Consider the following 16,471-nt stretch of genomic DNA (forward strand, 5'->3'; position numbering starts at 1 on the left):
CTGAAGAGAAACTGTAGGTGATGTCATGGGCAAAGCCGCAACCATATAGGATTTGTCGTTTCGACATCTCAGTGTCAAACTGTGGCCTGTGCCAAACAAGCATCAAGTCAAGCAATATATATCCATCAAGTTTAAAACAAGAACAAAACCTTTGAACTTGGAAAAATCTGATGATGAATATGTTTTTTTGTCATTTGTGTGTGTGTGTGTAGGTTTAATGCACTTTACTCCAAATGTTTTTGCTCAATGTTGTGACAATGTTATCCTTATTGGCATGCAGCTACCCTTCCCTGATATGAGTAATGTTTATTTCATTGAGTGGGGAACACTTTTAACATCTCTTTTAATGGTATGAACACTGTAATTGTAACTTTAATTTGGACCAGTGTAACCATGAACATGTGCAACCTTGCTCAGTTGTTGTTGCAAGTTTCGTTTGGACCACTTTTTGTGCATGTGTCAGTACATTTGTAGTATTTGTAGTATTTATTAAATCAATTCTCTGACATCTGTTTTGGATCAGTTTTCTTGCTATCCCATACCTTTGATGTTCACGATAATTATTATCAGTTTTATTTATTGACCAGTTTGACCATGTATGCACTTTCCCTACAGCATAGATGTTTCAGTGCAATATTATTTTGAGTTTACTTTGGACCATATTTTGTACAGTATTGTGTGAATTGTTTTCACATTTTGGAATTTAAACAGATGTTTGTAAGGCCCAAAAAAAAAGAAGTCTGTTTACGGTAACATAGGCAAAAAAAATAGGGTCGGTAGGTCAAGATTTTTTATTTTTTTATTTCTTTATTTTTTTCTCCCAAAAAACATATTTTCAAGTTATTTTGCTAAAAAACAAAGTGAAAGACTTATTTTTTTTATTTTTTTAAATTTTTTTTTAAATTTTTAATTTTTTTTCCCAAATGCCAAAAAAAGTCTAGGGTCGCGCAAAAAAAATAGGGTCGGTCGGGATACCGTAAACAGACTTTTTGTTGTTGGCCTAATATTTAATCTACACCAGTTGTGTTGTGTAAAAAGTTATCCCTTCACAGCAGCATGGGTGAGATAAAAAATAAAAAATAAAAAAAATAAAAATTCAGGAGGAATGAAGTGAAAAGAAAAGCAGCCTGTCACTTGATGTGGGATGTGGCACGACTCTAAGTGAAATATTTTAAATTTTGTGAATACAGTGGTACTTTCTTTTAAGATCACAACAATAATCTGATGAAATGAGATCTTAAAAAGGAAGGGAGTAAATTTAGGACTTCACAAGAATTTCCTGCTCAGAAGACCTTGCTTTTTTTTTTTTTTTTTTTCTTTTTTTTCTCATTGTCATTACTTTATTGTCCCATCGCTGGGAAATTCGGGTCGCTTCCTCCCAGTGGAAAGCTAGCAGCAACGGAGTCGCGCTACCCAGGTGTCTGCGTGTTTAGGTGTATTCAGTCACCTGCACTTATGGCAGAATGACCAAGGCCTTTTACGTGCCATTGTGATGACACGGGCGTGGGACATGGCTTCCGTCTCTGGGTCTGCACATAAAGTTGACCCGTGTCCGTCCCGGCCCGAATTCGAACCTGCGACCTTCCGATCACAAGTCCAGTGCTCTACCAACTGAGCTACCGGGCAGGTCTTTTATTCGTAACCTTGAAGTTTATCCCTGTTTTAAGACCCCCTCCCTTTAAGGTCTGATTTTCTCAGATATTTTTGTGGTTTTAAAAGGGCGCAGCACTGATTACTGTTTTCTTGTGCTCTTTTACATATTTGTGCTTACCTTTGGATTTGTCAACCCATGGGTTCATCGACCCGGAGATGTACCCACCCAGTTATACATGTCATGTTGACCCCTGCATTCCTTATACATACTGTGGATGTTTAATTCTTATGAGACATTTTATTTTGTAATGTCTTAATTGTTCCTTATGCCTTTGATGGTTTAATTCATCCATTTACTTTTTTCTTTTTACATTTAGTCAAAACTTGACTAAATGTTTTAACATAGAGGGGGAATCGAGACGAGGGTCGTGGTGTATGTGTGTGTGTGTGTGTGTGTGTCTGTGCGTGTGTGTGTGTAGAGCGATTCAGAGTAAACCACTGGACCGATCTTTATCAAATTTGACATGAGAGTTCCTGGGTATGATATCTCGAGACGTGTGTTTTCATTTTTTGGATAAATGTCTTTGATGACGTCATATCCGGCTTTTTGTAAAAGTTGAGGCGGCACTGTCACACCTTCATTTTTCAATCAAATTGATTGAAATTTTGGCCAAGCAATCTTCGACGAAGGCCGGACTTCGGTATTGCATTTCAGCATGGAGGCTTAAAAATTAATTGATGACTTTGGTCATTAAAAATCTGAAAATTGTAATTAAAATTATTTTTTTTATAAAACGATCCAAAATTACTTTTATTTTATTCTTCATCATGTTCTGATTCTAAAAGCATATAAATATGTTATATTCGTATTAAAAACAAGCTCTGAAAATTAAAAATATAAAAATTATGATTAAAATAAAATTTCCGAAATCGTTTTAAAAACAATTTCATCTTATTCCTTGTCGGTTCCTGATTCCAAAAACATATAGATATGATATGTTTGGATTAAAAACACGCTCAGAAAGTTAAAACGAAGAGAGGTACAGTAAAGCGTGCTATGCAGCCCAGCGCAACCGCTACCGCGCTAAACAGGCTCGTCACTTTCACTGCCTTTTGCACTAGCGGCGGACTACGGTCATTGTGAAAAAATGCAGTGCGTTCAGTTTCATTCTGTGAGTTCCACAGCTTGACTAAATGTAGTAATTTCGCCTTACGCGACTTGTTCTTTCTTCTTCGTGTGTGTACAATCTATTCCCATGCCTTGAAGTATTTGCTATTTTGTGTCATTTAATTTTAGCACTTTTACTGTGGATGTAACCCCCCCTTCCCCTTCCCTGCACCTTCCAGGCACAGTCCTGTTTAAAACCGTTTAGTTCACTATCTCAGATCTGCCCAGGCTTTTACACGGGATAAGACCATCCCTCCACTTGGTCACATACCATCCCTCCACTTGGTCACATACCATCCCTCCACTTGGTCACATACCATCCCTCCACTTGGTCACATACCATCCCTCTACTTGGTCACATACCATCCCTCCACTTGGTCACATACCATCCCTCCACTTGGTCACATACCATCCCTCCACTTGGTCACATACCATCCCTCCACTTGGTCACATACCATCCCTCCACTTGGTCACATACCATCCCTCCACTTGGTCACATACCATCCCTCCACTTGGTCACATACCATCCCTCCACTTGGTCACATACCATCCCTCCACTTGGTCACATACCATCCCTCCACTTGGTCACATACCATCCCTCCACTTGGTCTCATACCATCCCTCCACTTGGTCACATACCATCCCTCCACTTGGTCACATACCATCCCTCCACTTGGTCACATACCATCCCTCCACTTGGTCACATACCATCCCTCCACTTGGTCACATACCATCCCTCCACTTGGTCACATACCATCCCTCCACTTGGTCACATACCATCCCTCCACTTGGTCACATACCATCCCTCCACTTGGTCACATACCATCCCTCCACTTGGTCACATACCATCCCTCCACTTGGTCACATACCATCCCTCCACTTGGTCACATACCATCCCTCCACTTGGTCACATACCATCCCTCCACTTGGTCACATACCATCCCTCCACTTGGTCACATACCATCCCTCCACTTGGTCACATACCATCCCTCCACTTGGTCACATACCATCCCTCCACTTGGTCACATACCATCCCTCCACTTGGTCACATACCATCCCTCCACTTGGTCACATACCATCCCTCCACTTGGTCACATACCATCCCTCCACTTGGTCACATACCATCCCTCCACTTGGTCACATACCATCCCTCCACTTGGTCACATACCATCCCTCCACTTGGTCACATACCAAACATGAACAGCCTGGGTGTTACAGGGGGTAAGACCATCCCTCCACTTGGTCACATACCAACACTGAACAGCCTGGGTGCTACATGGGATAAGACCATCCCTCCACTTGGTCACATACCAACACTGAACCGTCTGGGTGTTACACGGGGTAAGATCATCCCTCCACTTGGTCACATACCAACAATGAACAGCCTGGGTGTTACATGGGGTAAGACCATCCCTCCACTTGGTCACATACCATCCCTCCACTTGGTCACATACCATCCCTCCACTTGGTCACATACCAACAATGAACAGCCTGGGTGTTACATGGGGTAAGACCATCCCTCCACTTGGTCACATACCATCCCTCCACTTGGTCACATACCATCCCTCCACTTGGTCACATACCAACAATGAACAGCCTGGGTGTTACATGGGGTAAGACCATCCCTCCACTTGGTCACATACCAACACTGAACAGCCTGGGTGTTACATGGGATAAGACCATCCCTCCACTTGGTCACATACCAACACTGAACAGCCTGGGTGTTACATGGGGTAAGACAATCCCTCCACTTGGTCACATACCAACACTGAACAGCCTGGGTGTTACATGGGGTAAGACAATCCCTCCACTTGGTCACATACCAACACTGAACAGCCTGGGTGTTACATGGGGTAAGACCATCCCTCCACTTGGTCACATACCAACAGTAAACAGCCTGGGTGTTACATGGGGTAAGACCATCCCTCCACTTGGTCACATACCAACAGTAAACAGCCTGGGTGTTACATGGGGTAAGACCATCCCTCCACTTGGTCACATACCATCCCTCCACTTGGTCACATACCATCCCACCACTTGGTCACATACCATCCCTCCACTTGGTCACATACCATCCCTCCACTTGGTCACATACCATCCCTCCACTTGGTCACATACCATCCCTCCACTTGGTCACATACCATCCCTCCACTTGGTCACATACCATCCCTCCACTTGGTCACATACCATCCCTCCACTTGGTCACATACCATCCCTCCACTTGGTCACATACCATCCCTCCACTTGGTCACATACCATCCCTCCACTTGGTCACATACCATCCCTCCACTTGGTCACATACCATCCCTCCACTTGGTCACATACCATCCCTCCACTTGGTCACATACCATCCCTCCACTTGGTCACATACCATCCCTCCACTTGGTCACATACCATCCCTCCACTTGGTCACATACCATCCCTCCACTTGGTCACATACCATCCCTCCACTTGGTCACATACCATCCCTCCACTTGGTCACATACCATCCCTCCACTTGGTCACATACCATCCCTCCACTTGGTCACATACCATCCCTCCACTTGGTCACATACCATCCCTCCACTTGGTCACATACCATCCCTCCACTTGGTCACATACCATCCCTCCACTTGGTCACATACCATCCCTCCACTTGGTCACATACCATCCCTCCACTTGGTCACATACCATCCCTCCACTTGGTCACATACCATCCCTCCACTTGGTCACATACCATCCCTCCACTTGGTCACATACCATCCCTCCACTTGGTCACATAGCATCCCTCCACTTGGTCACATAGCATCCCTCCACTTGGTCACATACCATCCCTCCACTTGGTCACATACCATCCCTCCACTTGGTCACATACCATCCCTCCACTTGGTCACATACCATCCCTCCACTTGGTCACATACCATCCCTCCACTTGGTCACATACCATCCCTCCACTTGGTCACATACCATCCCTCCACTTGGTCACATACCATCCCTCCACTTGGTCACATACCATCCCTCCACTTGGTCACATACCATCCCTCCACTTGGTCACATACCATCCCTCCACTTGGTCACATACCATCCCTCCACTTGGTCACATACCATCCCTCCACTTGGTCACATACCATCCCTCCACTTGGTCACATACCATCCCTCCACTTGGTCACATACCATCCCTCCACTTGGTCACATACCATCCCTCCACTTGGTCACATACCATCCCTCCACTTGGTCACATACCATCCCTCCACTTGGTCACATACCAACAATGAACAGCCTGGGTGTTACAGGGGGTAAGACCATCCCTCCACTTGGTCACATACCAACACTGAACAGCCTGGGTGCTACACGGGATAAGACCATCCCTCCACTTGGTCACATACCAACACTGAACAGCCTGGGTGTTACATGGGGTAAGACCATCCCTCCACTTGGTCACATACCAACAATGAACAGCCTGGGTGTTACATGGGGTAAGACCATCCCTCCACTTGGTCACATACCAACACTGAACAGCCTGGGTGTTACATGGGATAAGACCATCCCTCCACTTGGTCACATACCAACACTGAACAGCCTGGGTGTTACATGGGGTAAGACCATCCCTCCACTTGGTCACATACCAACACTGAACAGCCTGGGTGTTACATGGGGTAAGACCATCCCTCCACTTGGTCACATACCAACACTGAACAGCCTGGGTGTTACATGGGGTAAGACCATCCCTCCACTTGGTCACATACCAACATTGAACAGCCTGGGTGTTGCATGGGGTAAGACCATCCCTCCACTTGGTCACATACCAACACTGAACAGCCTGGGTGTTACATGGGGTAAGACCATCCCTCCACTTGGTCACATACCAACACTGAACAGCCTGGGTGTTACATGGGGTAAGACCATCCCTCCACTTGGTCACATACCAACACTGAACAGCCTGGGTGTTACACGGGATAAGACCATCCCTCCACTTGGTCACATACCAACACTGAACACTCTGGGTGTTACGTGGAATAAGACCATCCCTCCACTTGGTCACATACCAACACTGAACAGCCTGGGTGTTACATGGGGTAAGACCATCCCTCCACTTGGTCACATACCAACACTGAACAGCCTGGGTGTTACATGGGGTAAGACCATCCCTCCACTTGGTCACATACCAACACTGAACAGCCTGGGTGTTACATGGGGTAAGACCATCCCTCCACTTGGTCACATACCAACACTGAACAGCCTGGGTGTTACACGGGATAAGACCATCCCTCCACTTGGTCACATACCAACACTGAACAGCCTGGGTGTTACACGGGGTAAGACCATCCCTCCACTTGGTCACATACCAACAATGAATAGCCTGGGTGTTACACGGGATAAGACCATCCCTCCACTTGGTCACATACCAACACTGAACAGCCTGGGTGTTACATGGAATAAGACCATCCCTCCACTTGGTCACATACCAACAATGAATAGCCTGGGTGTTACATGGAATAAGACCATCCCTCCACTTGGTCACATACCAACAATGAATAGCCAGGATTTTACATGGGATAAGACCATCCCTCCACTTGGTCACATACCAACAATAAACAGCCTGGCCATTACACGGGATAAGAGCATCCCTCCACTTGGTCACATACCATAAATGAACAGCCTGGCCATTACACGGGATAAGAGCATCCCTCCACTTGGTCACATACCATAAATGAACAGCCTGGCTATTAGTATTACACGGGATAAGAGCATCCCTCCACTTGGTCACATACCATAAATGAACAGCCTGGCTATTACATGGGATAAGACCATCCCTCCACTTGGTCACATACCATAAATGAACAGCCTGGCTATTACATGGGATAAGACCATCCCTCCACTTGGTCACATACCATAAATGAACAGCCTGGCTATTACATGGGATAAGACCATCCCTCCACTTGGTCACATACCAACATTGAACAGTCTGGGTATTACATGGGATAGGACCATCTCTCCACTTGGTCACATACCAACAATGAACAGTCTGGGTGTTACACGGGATAAGACCATCCCTCCACTTGGTCACATACCAACACTCAACAGCCTGGGTGTTACATGGGGTAAGACCATCCCTCCACTTGGTCACATACCAACACTGAACAGCCTGGGTGTTACATGGGGTAAGACCATCCCTCCACTTGGTCACATACCAACACTGAACAGCCTGGGTGTTACATGGGGTAAGACCATCCCTCCACTTGGTCACATACCAACACTGAACCGTCTGGGTGTTACACGGGGTAAGATCATCCCTCCACTTGGTCACATACCAACAATGTATAGCCTGGGTGTTACACGGGATAAGACCAACCCTCCACTCAGTCACATACCAACACTGAACAGCCTGGGTGCCACATGGGATAAGATCACCCCTCTACTTGGTCGCATACCAAAAATGAACAGCCTGGGTGTTACATGGGATAAGACCATCTCTCCACTTGGTCACATACCAACAATGAACAGCCTGGGTGTTACATGGGATAAGACCATCCCTCCACTTGGTCACATACCAAAAATGAACAGCCTGGGTGCTTCATGGAATAAGACCATCCCTCCACTTGGTCACATACCAAAAATGAACAGCCTGGGTGTTACACGGGGTAAGACCATCCCTCCACTTGGTCACATACCAACACTGAACAGCCTGGGTGTTACACGGGGTAAGACCATCCCTCCACTTGGTCACATACCAACACTGAACCGTCTGGGTGTTACATGGGGTAAGACCATCCCTCCACTTGGTCACATACCAACACTGAACAGCATGGGTGTTACATGGGGTAAGACCATCCCTCCACTTGGTCACATACCAACACTGAACAGCATGGGTGTTACATGGAGTAAGACCATCCCTCCACTTGGTCACATACCAACACTGAACAGCCTGGGTGTTACATGGGGTAAGACCATCCCTCCACTTGGTCACATACCAACACTGAACAGCCTGGGTGTTACATGGGGTAAGACCATCCCTCCACTTGGTCACATACCAACACTGAACAGCCTGGGTGTTACATGGGGTAAGACCATCCCTCCACTTGGTCACATACCAACAATGAACAGCCTGGGTGTTACATGGGGTAAGACCATCCCTCCACTTGGTCACATACCAACAATGAACAGCCTGGGTGTTACATAGGATAAGACCATCCCTCCACTTGGTCACATACCAACAATGAACAGCCAGGGTGCTACATGGGGTAAGACCATCCCTCCACTTGGTCACATACCAACACTGAACAGCCTGGGTGTTACATGGGGTAAGACCATCCCTCCACTTGGTCACATACCAACACTGAACAGCCTGGGTGTTACATGGGGTAAGACCATCCCTCCACTTGGTCACATACCAACACTGAACAGCCTGGGTGTTACATGGGGTAAGACCATCCCTCCACTTGGTCACATACCAACACTGAACAGCCTGGGTGTTACATGGAGTTAGACCATCCCTCCACTTGGTCACATACCAACAATGAACAGCCTGGGTGTTACACGGGGTAAGACCATCCCTCCACTTGGTCACATACCAACACTGAACAGCCTGGGTGTTACATGGGGTAAGACCATCCCTCCACTTGGTCACATACCAACACTGAACAGCCTGGGTGTTACACGGGGTAAGACCATCCCTCCACTTGGTCACATACCAACACTGAACAGCCTGGGTGTTACATGGGGTAAGACCATCCCTCCACTTGGTCACATACCAACAATGAACAGCCTGGGTGTTACATGGGGTAAGACCATCCCTCCACTTGGTCACATACCAACACTGAACAGCCTGGGTGTTACATGGGGTAAGACCATCCCTCCACTTGGTCACATACCAACAATGAACAGCCAGGGTGCTACATGGGGTAAGACCATCCCTCCACTTGGTCACATACCAACAATGAACAGCCTGGGTGTTACATGGGGTAAGACCATCCCTCCACTTGGTCACATACCAACACTGAACAGCCTGGGTGTTACATGGGGTAAGACCATCCCTCCACTTGGTCACATACCAACAATGAACAACCTGGGTGTTACACGGGGTAAGACCATCCCTCCACTTGGTCACATACCAACACTGAACAGCCTGGGTGTTACATGGGATAAGACCATCCCTCCACTTGGTCACATACCAACAATGAACAGCCTGGGTGTTACACGGGATAAGACCATCCCTCACTTGGTCACATACCAACAATGAACAGCCTGGGTGTTACAGGGGGTAAGACCATCCCTCCACTTGGTCACATACCAACAATGAACAGCCTGGGTGTTACATGGGATAAGACCATCCCTCCACTTGGTCACATACCAACACTGAACAGCCTGGGTGTTACATGGGGTAAGACCATCCCTCCACTTGGTCACATACCAACAATGAACAGCCTGGGTGTTACATGGGATAAGACCATCCCTCCACTTGGTCACATACCAACAATGAACAGCCTGGGTGTTACAGGGGGTAAGACCATCCCTCCACTTGGTCACATACCAAATATCATCCTCACTGCTCCTTGTGCAGACTTGGAATTTTGTTATGAATTAATTAATTCCAAGTGGAGGGATGGCCTTACACAAAATAAAAGCATGGCGATATATGAGATGGTGAGCAGAACTGGTTATACGTACAGTGTAACCCCCCTTTAACTGGTTATACGTACAGTGTAACCCCCCTTTAACTGGTTATACGTACAGTGGAACCCCCCTTTTAAGACCTCCCCAAATCTGAGAAAATCAGGTCTTAAAAAGGAGCTAGCTTGACCGGAGTCTTAAAATGGTGGTAATTTTACAGAGGTTATGAACAGAAAGTCTGAGAAAACAAGGTCTTAAAAAGGAGGGAGTCTTAAAAGGGGGGTTCCACTGTACTTATTTTGTATCAACACACTTTTATTAACACAAATATACTTGAGGCTGTTTTGGGTTTTGGTGCTTTTGGTGGTACTGTTCTGTCAGGCCTTGGTGTTTTCTTTACATTTAAATGTTTGACCTTTTTTCTCCTTTCCAGTTTAAGTGAAAATCTGTGTTTATGTCTCAGTCTAGAATAATAACAACTTAAAAACAAAAGATTCTTCTTTGGAGTTTAAGTGTGTGTGGATATGTGTGTGTGTGTGTGCATGATTGCCAAGAAGCAATAAACTGTCGTGGGCTGAAACTCCCACGTACACTCGTGTTTTTTAGCACGAGTGGAATTTTACGTGTATGACCGTTTTTACCCCGCCATTAAGGCAGCCATACGCCGCTTTCGGAGGAAGCATGCTGGGTATTTTCGTGTTTCTGTAACCCACCGAACTCTGACATGGATTACAGGATCTTTTCCATGCGCACTTGGTCTCGTGACTGCGTGTACACACGAAGGGGGTATAAGCCACTAGCAGGTCTGCACATAAGTTGACCTGGGAGATCGGAAAAATCTTCACACTTAACCCACCAGGCGGCCGCGGCCGGGATTCGAACCCTCGACCTTCCGATTAAGAGGCCGACGTTTTACCACCCCACCACAGCGCCCGTCTAGGGTTACATACCAAATATCCTCACTGCTCCTGGTGTAGAGTTGGATTTTCCCCGAGTACGCTAGTACTAGGGCTCAGCAGACTTTAATTGTGTGTGTGTCTGTCTCCACTTAACAGCTTATTGCTGGGAAACTACTGGGCGCAGTTCGTTCAAAAGTTGATACACTAACTTGATAATAGGTCCGATTGATCGTATTAAAACTTCATAATGTTACCTGGGACCTGCGAAATAAACCACAAAAACGACTTGGCCGTAGGAGGAGTTCACACCGGCGGGGCAACACGCAGCCATTGACCTAATAGAACAGCCGAACGCGTCACACAAAAATATGTCATGACAAAGTTACACGCAAAGCGAAAGAGACTTTGACGTCATTTACTTTTGTTCGGAATTTTCCGTCTGTTCCTAGCTTGTCAGTGAAGACCTGACGTGAGTAAGCTTACTCAAAACGTCTTTGTTCTCTTTTCTCATTGCAGCTGTGAAATAATCAGTCTTGTGTCTCGGTCGTGTAGGTACAGAGTTTGCTTCTGCAATCATTGTGTTCGTGTTGATGACAGCTTCATAAGACAAAATAATAAGCGAATCTATCGCGAGGAAGACGTTTATGTACAAATCACCGAACCCAACCCATTTTTTGTGTGCATTTTTCTGAAGAATAAACTGCATGTGGTTAATTTCATCCGTTTAATGCTTGTCGAAACATATCTGATCACAGATGAGGTCGCAGTTTGTAGGTTGAATCTATGAATCGGCCAGAGATAGATCTGCATTTCTGGTCAGAAACCAACATTCACACCACAGACATTCCAAACATTTATATTTATTGAGCGAGCCAGTCTGAAGAGTACTCGGGTCCAGCGCGAGCGTTTTTTATTTTTAATGAATTAATTAAAACATTCCAAGGGAAGTTTTTTTGTGTGTGGTCATAATAGGCAGTTGGTGGATGTCAAGAGGTGGTCGCCAGGGCAGGTTCAACTGTACCTTTGGTCTTACTGTGTTGCCTACACAATAAATACACACACACAAATCTCTTGTCCATTGTCTACGTCAAACTCTTCTGTCTATTTCATTGCATGTAAATTTTATTCAAATATTATAAAGATACAAGCCTTAAAGATAAGCATCAGAGAGAACAAAATAATAGCAAATAACAACAGTTAATACTTGTACATGTAAAGATATTTACAGTTCAAACAATACAAAGTAATTGCTCTTTCCAAAAGTATTGCAAGAGACCACACTCGTGGTTTTCGATAATCACACAAAATGTTAATCTCATTTAACATTGATATGAAAATATGCATTTTACATGTACTAGTATATTGAAGGCAGCATACAGTTTCTAAAAGATGCAAGTTTTCATAAATCTGTTAAGTAAAATTACAATCAAAGACAGCTCTGCTGCAACAAAAGTTCACGATGATAATAGCAAGCCATTTACACAATGTCAACAAGCCATTTACAGGCAATGTTTTCTATTGACTTACAAATCACCTGGCCGGGTAAATTTCCTCTCCCGAAAATAAGCCTTAAGATTGACTTTAAATATATTGGTCCCAAATCCAATAATAAAAAGGCTATTTGCTTCAAACACAATTGGTCCCAGATCCAATAAATAAAGGGCTATGTCATCGTGAAGTATAAATCATGTAATAATAAAAGTTAATTACATAACAGATTAAAATCAAAGCTTTATTGCGAGCCATTCTGTACACAGCAAAGTGAGACATTGAATTGGTCTGAGCTGAATAATTTAAAAATGCACAGGTTTTGACATTTATAAATATTTATGAACAGTCACATAATTGTTTCCCCCAAAACAAACACTTTCTTTCAGTCTTGGCGAGACCAAAAACTACTAGCAAATAAGCCATGTTCATGCAGCTGCATCCTTTTTGCCTTGAATCAGCAAGATCAAATTAACCTTGGCAAATGCATCGAAAATTGTAAGGCGGCATTGACGAAATATATTACTTAGCTTAAGAATAAACAGCAGCATTATAATAATCATAAAAAAGACAGTCAAATGGAAGCTGATGCTAACAGCAAAAAGTTCAACAGCGTAAGACAATAAGTCTCTCTCTTCCTCTCTAACGTACGCATGAGTCAGACAAACACACACCTAAGCACGTACATGCACACACACAAACATCCACCTTTTCCGACACAGCAAACGCTAGCACATTTCCAGAGCAAGTCACAAAAATATAAAAATGTGTTTCAAAATGGAGACCTCTGTAGCAATTGGTGTAATGATCGAGACATTGTTATGAAGACTTGTGGTCTGTGTGTAAAGTTCAACACATTTATTTATTAAAAAAAACATGCACAGATATACATTTGTTCTAAAAGCACCTTTGAGTAACATAAGAGCTTCTTCTTCGATTTAAACAAATCACAGACTCAAGTGTTTAAAGAATCTATCAAAAGCACCCATAAAATCAGTTAACATGAACATTTAAAACAGATCTCTGTAAAACATCAAAAGCAGTGCAATGTTTTCAACTCTTCAGCTTAAAGCCTGTTGGTAAACTAAAACATTACCTTGATTATATCAGGCCTTCTGCATGACTCAAGAAATGAGAGACCAGCGAACACACTTTATGTTCTCACTTCTACAACATTTTAAGTTGACTTTTTCAGTTTCAACAGGGTGATAATGTCATTAAAACATTTAACATGTGCAGTAAAGAGATTCCTATGATCATTCTAACATCTTGCAAAATGGCTCAGTACGTGAACACATTTAAGAAAACATTCTTATATGGAATGCTTCGACTGTTTCGAAATATGAATACTTTGAATAGTAAACTAACTTAAAACAAAAGCCAAAGATCTCACTCTTAAGATGAAAATCTAAGTAAACATACTCCTGTGAAGCTAATTTTACTTGCAAAAGCCAAAACCAAAACCAAGTCAACTCAAAACTTTCTTTAACCGAGTTAACATCAGGTGAGAAAAATAAAAACCAAAGCAAATTGAGAGAAACTCAGAGACAGCGGCACTAACAACAACCTCATCTTCGTTTTGACAGAAAATATAAGGTCACCAGGTGTGTGACTAGGGTGTTATAGAACAAAACCACTGAAATAAACTTTCCTGACTAAAACAGAACATGTGAGCTAGGCTGGTATAGTTCATTTGAGGCACCTTGATACTTCATTTTTTGTACATGTTTTCAAAACCAGCGGTTCATAGACTTGCTTTGTATGCTAAATCATATTCTGACAAGGGAACCATTAACATTTTTCAAATAAAGTAATTTTTCATGAGGACTTTATATGAGTTAGGTCTTCATACAAACTAATAATTTTCAAGGCAATCCCACCCCCGTGCAAAGCCCAACACACTAGTGGGTCACCAGGTAAGCATGTGAAATTCTTCATGTCACTTAATTGCTCTGGACACCTATCATAATATTTACACATGCGAAATATGTGCTTCAAAATAATTTGACCGCCCTACCTAGCTAAGAGGTTTTGCCGAGGAGCGGAACTGCTCTATTTACAAGTATTTTTTAATAAAGAAACAACCATTAACATCCATTAACGTTATATAAATCCTTTTACCTTCATAATTGCAATGGTCTTATGACTTCCATCTGATTTTGAGAGGACAATACGACAATAAATCATCAAGTGCATGTTAGACAGCAAGGGGAACGTTGAAGTAGCAGAGGGTCCCGAATGAGCTATAGCAGAGTGGTAGGGGTGCAAGTTAGGGTGACGCGGGAATCATCAAGGCGCACCAAGACCCAACTCACAATGCTCCACAAAATCATCAACAACCTGGTAGATATCCCCCCAGACCCCTACCTCACCCCTGGCACTGGCAGAACTCGATCCAACCACAACCTTAAACTTCGCCAAATTTCCACCCGTACAAACTATTTTAAATACAGCTTCTTCCCGCGTACCATCCCCGTGTGGAATTCCCTCCCGGCAGCTGCTGCCGAGGCTCCCTCTCTGGTATCTTTCAGAGGGGAGCTCTCCAAACTCTCATTCTAACTCCTCCCCACCCCTTTTTGTTTCAAAGTTAGAGTAGGGTCTCAGTTATATTCAGTTCCTCCTTGATCGTTTTGTTTCGTTCGACTACTTCCTTTATGCTTAAGTCTTTTCTATCCTCAGTTACTTTTTATTTTTTCTCCGTCTTTGTCCTCTTAAAGAGCGCTAGTCACTAAAAGTCAGCAATTGACGGCGTGACGAAAATATTCTGAAATTCTGAAATCCAACACTGTTTTAGTTCCCACACTCCATCCAAACCCATCACACGTTCACAGCAAACACACAGCAAATGAGCAACACCTACCTCGTGTTAATCACTACATATATTTCTGATAGAAGCTGAAGAAGAGTTAAGTTGGAATTCAGCAGAGAATACGAGTGAAACAATTAAAAGTCATTTGAAGGCAGTGCTGTGATTCAAAAGTGCAGACAAGAAACAAAATCAAAAAGACTTATTTAATCAAAACAATTTGACAGAGCACGAAAGTCAGTGGCTGCTCATAGGCATTTAAAACGCAAACTCCACTCACACACACAAAATGTATGAAACGTCCAAAAACAAACAGATCTGCTTCTATCTAAATCTTTCTGGTCTCTCTTCATCTGTGAAACAGGCCATCGGATTGGAAAAAAAACCTTGATAAATGACATTTTGATTTTCATTTTAATGACTCAAGAAGATGTATGGGAAGATGAAAGTGAGAACTATACCTAGTTTACTGTTGCTTGGCACTTTGTCATTTTTAAACAGGACATGTTCAACTTTGAGTACATGTAGATTGACCAGCAAATGTTCTCAGTTCTTCACTGAACAAAAAAAATCAATGGAAATCGCCAACAGGAGCATAATTTTAACAGAAATGTTTTTGTCTGTTGATGGTAGCTAATAAAAAAAAAAAGAGTGGGATCAAACAAATCCTGTTTGCACTCCTGTATTGTTGGATTTGATAAAAAGTAACTGCTGTATACATGTACAATGCATGCAGCATGGAAAGATTTGGTGGCCTCTTTCACAGGAGGAGCTAAAGCCATGGACTTCTCTACACTGTACCAACAAATGGGGTGAGCCTACACGCTATTCAACCATTGACAGTCTCCAGAAAGTTAGCCCAGTGGAAGAAGTGGGTATTCACCTTATTGAAAACAAAGAGATAGCCCAGCGAAACTAGGTATTCAC

This window comes from Littorina saxatilis, linkage group LG13, assembly GCF_037325665.1.
Source record: "Littorina saxatilis isolate snail1 linkage group LG13, US_GU_Lsax_2.0, whole genome shotgun sequence".
NCBI lineage: Eukaryota > Metazoa > Mollusca > Gastropoda > Littorinimorpha > Littorinidae > Littorina > Littorina saxatilis.